The sequence below is a fragment of the Phoenix dactylifera genome, chromosome 16 (assembly GCF_051530095.1).
Source record: "Phoenix dactylifera cultivar Ajwa chromosome 16, Ajwa_hap1_PhDact_Kaust_v1.1, whole genome shotgun sequence".
NCBI classification, from domain to species: domain Eukaryota; kingdom Viridiplantae; phylum Streptophyta; class Magnoliopsida; order Arecales; family Arecaceae; genus Phoenix; species Phoenix dactylifera.
Window position 1 is genome coordinate 7,964,745 of NC_143205.1, and position 5,347 is coordinate 7,970,091.

The following is a 5,347-nucleotide window of genomic DNA, read 5'->3' on the forward strand; positions in this document are numbered from 1 at the left end:
CAAGTAGTAAATTCTCGGGAGTCCGAGGTCAAATCCTCAGGGAACGATCTATAGATTAGCGTAATTTTTAGATGTAATTTTCAGTTGAATAAATATGTGGATTAAGATGATGTTTTGCAAATAAAAAATAAATCAGTAAATAGAGAATTGAAATTTGGATAGATTAAGATGGTGTAGGGATCTGGAATCCCCTTTGACGATATTGCATCCAAGAAATAAACTCTATGGTTCTTGATTAAAAATGAATGGTAGGATAGATCTAATCATGGTATATGTTTCATGAACATATGAACTCAATTTCTAAGCATTCGTCGTGCTTTCTACGTCTACGACGAATCAAATACTAAAGTAATCCATATATTAATAATCATAATCCATTAAAGAGCTATCTACGAAATAACTATGCATGGATCAAAAACATATCAGTAAATATAATTCATTCAAGGCAAAAGTTTAGAGTTTACTTCAAAGAGCAATACATCAAAAGTTCCTCCATCTCCCTCCCTAAGAAATCAGCTACTCATTTTAAAAATGAGTCCCCCTTTCATTCTCCCCTTTTTCTTTCTTTCTTTTCTTTTTGGAAACAGGGAGGCCCTGTTTCCCTTTCTTTTTTTTTTCTTTTGACAGAGGGTCTCCTCTGTTTTTTTTTGAATGGGGACTCTCTTTTCGAATGAGGGATGACAGCCCCCCTGTTTTCGAATGGGAGCCAGCTAATAACCAGCTCCCTTCCCCCCCTTTCTTGCACGCGATGAAGACCAGCTGAGATGAATCCCTGATCCCACGGGATGCTCCCTCCGGAAGGATCGGACGCGTGGAGAGCGGACGCTTGCGGGATCTGGGAGAAGCTGAAGATCATGGGGTGCAGACATGGAAGCTTCACGGGTGGATCACGATCACGGAGCTGGGATCTCGGCTGAACAAATGGACTCGGAAGCCTGGATGCATGGGACGCGTGGAAGAAGCTTCATGGCAAATCGCTGAGAAGAGGTGGACACGGATCCTGAGATGGCTGACGGGGACTGGATCGCGGGTTGATGAGCTGCATGCGGACGCTGGGACGCGTGGCTTTGGACTCGTGGAAGAAGCGCAACGGATGAATGGAAGCTTGGGAGGAATGCATCGCATGGACACGGGATGGGAGCTGGAGCTGGGACGCGTGAAGGATGCTTCACGGGTGATGAACCTGGATGGCTGAGCTTGATCGTTGGATGTGGCTGCACCTAGTCGGCTAATGCTCCTTCTAGTGTGCAACTAGGACTGACCCCATGTGGTTGACTAGTCACCTACTATGATGCATCTTTTTGAACCCAATGTGCATTTTAACTTTGATTTCCGATCACCTGCACCCTACAAAAATATAATATTAATACAGCACTTTTATCATTATGTGTTAGCAATAATACTAATTTAAGTGATGTGTAGATCGCACTTTTGTGCTCTCATCACTCTGCATAATTCGAATGTTTGTAATTGATAGGAGGAGACTTTTCTCCTTAATCTGTTGAAATTATGCATATATCTCTGAATGTCATATTTGCTCGGAACTTCATTATAAAATTCTGATAATTGCTATGAAATTTATTGCAATTTTTTTTTTAACTCAATGGTTTTGTCATCATCAAAAAGGAGAGATTGTCAACCCTAAAGGATGAATTTTGATGAATTTTGTAGGACACGGAGAGGTCCACTGAAATACTTATCCTAGTACACACTAACGTGTGTGGCCCATTTGATGTATAGCCTAGGGGTTGTAATTTTTACTTCATTTACCGATGATTACTCACGGTATGGATATGTGTATGAGACACAAATCTAAAACTTTTGAAAAATTCAAAGAGTTCAGATATGAAGTAGAAAAATAAACAGAAAAACTCATTAAGGCTCTTCAATCGGATCGAGGAGGTGAACACCTTATTGGAGAGTTCCGTGATTATCTCAAGAAAAATGGTATAGTTTTATAATGGACCCCTCCTAGTACACCTCAGCTCAACGGAGTGTTGGAGAGGATGAATCAGACCCTATTGGATATGGTCAGATCCATGATGAGCTTCACTGATTTACTCTTGTTTCTTTAGAGAGATGCCCTACTTTCAGCAATTTATATATTAAATAGAGTTCCCTCTAAATCTGTTCCTACCACACCATATGAGATATGGCATGGTAAGAAACCGAGTCTTGGTCATCTTGAGATTTAGAGATGCGTCAAGCGACAACAGGCGGATAAGTTAGAGGATAGGACAATTAGTACTCGTTTTATAGGATATTCTAAAGAGTTATTAGTATACGATTTTTATATCCTAAAGGATCACAAAGTGTTTGTGAGCCGATATGCTATCTTTATGAAAAATAGTTTATCCTTGATAGAGACAGTGGGAGAAAAATTGAGCTCGAAGAGAAAGTCTCTGAAGAGCAACAAGCCATTGTAACTATAGAACATAATCATATTGAGCTAGTACATGTAGTACCTCTTCCACCTCGTAAATCTATTAGGATCTTCCATCCTCCTGAAAAGTACTTAGGTAAGCTTATAGAGGATGTAGAGGAAGTGTTCCTCATGGGAGATAGGGATCAAGGTAAGGATCCCAATAGCTACAACGAGGCGATGTTAGACATCGATTCCAAGAGATGGCTGATAAGTGCTAAATAATGCATAAATTAACATTTTATTCATAGCACTTATCATTATTCTAATTCACATATTTTGTAAATTCAATTAAAAAATTGTGTTACCTTCATCATTGTATTTTAATAAATTATTAAAGATAATTCGAGTTTTACTTATTTACTGATTAAGCTTAATGTATGCAGGTCAAGTCACGCTTAATTAGGTAAAGTCTAAACTACACTGCATCATTTTACAATTTCACATTCTCCGGAGTCGATTCCAAGAACTCTTCTCCAAAATCCAGTGATTTCCATTAATTCCTGACTCTTCACAAGATCACCTAAAATTCTTCCCACTCATTCTAATTCTCTTGTTTTAACATTAAAAATAATAGAATCCCTTCAATCATTTGTCTCTCAGATCTCAAAATATATCATTTCTAGCCGCACGGATCCTAAAGAATTCTAGCATTGGCCTCTTTCGGTTCCCAGCCAAATGAAGCATGCTCTTATCCCATCACAAATCCAGCATTCCATCCTTATCTCGTCTTCGAAACAAATCCCTTGCATCCTTTTCCCCTGTTCCGAAACAAAGGAAATAACTATCCGTGATTCAAGGCCCCTTCCGGATCAACTCTCGGCCATCCCGCTCCACGGACGAAGCTCACACAAATCTCCAACGGCCAGCTTCATCTTTCCGAGATCTTAGCTTCCATTCCCTGTTTCACGTACATCCTTTTCCGTGAGTTCATCCCAGCAACCCGAGCTTCACGGATCAACCTCATCCGCAAGAGCTTCAACAGCATCACTCCACTGTTCACATAGGATCCAGCTCCATTCTCCCACGGATAAACTTAGCATCCCACAGTTAGCCATGAGCTTCTACCACGAGTCTTCCCATCCCTATCTCGTGGCCAGCCAGATGAGCATCCCAGACTTCACGAAAACAAAACAGAGCAGCTCACAAAACAACATCATCCGTATCCCGTATCCAACTTCCTCCCAGTGTCCCATGCTCAATCCGAGTTTCTTGCTCATATCCCAATCGGATTAACTCATGGATTACATCCTTATCCCCTGCTTCCGGATTACTCCCATTCATTCCAACTCCCCTGTTCCAGCTTGCATCTTTATCTCTTGTTTCGGAACAGAGGTTCAGCCATCCAGCTGAGGTCTTCTCCGCGTTCTTCCCATCGGAACAGATTCATCCTCTCCATGAATCAAGCATTCCGTGATCTCTTTTCTTCATTCCATTTCCTTCCCAACATCCCAAACTTCCACACGTGATCCCAACCAAATGCATAATATCCAATCGCAAGATCAACTTCCAGCAAACCTCAGCATCCACATCAAAGGATCAAGTCTCCCCTAGCCGTGAGCTTCATCCAAGATCATTCCGCTCTCGTCCATGAACAAAGCCACGTCTTCTCCTTCCGAAGTATCTCCCAGCCGTTCCACTTCCCCTGTTCCATCATTATCCCATCTCACCTTCCGGATTAATACCAGCATCCGCGATTCAAGGATCCAGCAATCAACACATCAGCTCCCAGCTCAACTTCTCCCACGTCCGGATCTCCCGCGGCCAGCCAGATGAGCATCCTGAACAAATCTCAGCTTCATCAGCTTGATCCATCCTTATCTCCATCCAAACTTCTTCGCAGCAACAGGAGGTAGGCAGCCTATATAAAGAGAAGAGTTCTTCTCTTCGGGGATATATCTCTTCGGAGGAGGGGAGTTCCACACAAAAGAAAAAAATAATAGAAGGAGAGAGAGAAGACTTTGGGGCATTTCAGGAATAATTTCCCCTATATAAAAAATGAAGTGCTGAGAGGAAGTTCTTCGATGGAAGTCGCCAGAGGAAGAAAGAAAGAAGAGCAGGTCACGATGAAAGCCTTCTCTACTACTGCGGCTGTTCAATTCTCCATGCAGGGCTAATCTCTTCACTGGGGCTGGATGCAGCCCTAACATAGGGATAAGGATTTTATATTTTTAATTTTATATTCTTGGAGTTATATGAACCTATTGTTTTTAATAAATATCTTCTTTTATTTCATGTTTAATTTCTGTGATTTTAAATATGAAGTTTATACAACTGCTCTTCATGATCATTGAAGTAAAAATAAGATAGTTCATGCTTAAGGAAGATGCGATGTGCTGCCACCTTAGATTAGGATAGACATTTCATGCTAACTAAAGATGGACTATGCCTAAATTACTTTTGTGAATTTTTATCTGAATGCTTATTAGGCTTGTAGCCAATTTGCATGTTAATCCAAGAATGAATTAAAAATACAATTAATCCTTGTTCCGATGTTAGTGGTCAATTACTTGCCCTAGGTTCTTCCAAACTGATATCATTTTAATTATATTTTTTATTAAATTCCTTAGTTTAATAGTCTTCACAAACTCTTCCTTTTAAATATTTTTTTTTAAGAAAAACAACTGTACCCTAATCCCTGTGGATCGATACCCGTAATCACTATCCTACCAGATACGTGCTATTGCGTGGTCTTTAAAGTTGACTATCAATTTTTGGTGTCGTTGCCGGAGATTGTTAGTATAGTTGTTTTTCTTTTTATATATTTAAAAATAAATTAAAAAAAAATAAATATATATATATATCTCTCTAAAATAAAATAAAAATATTTTCTATTTTTGTTACTTTAATTATTCCCTTTCTTCTTTCTTACTAATTCTTGATTTTTATTTTGGTATTATTTGATCAGGAATCGAAGAGAAAATC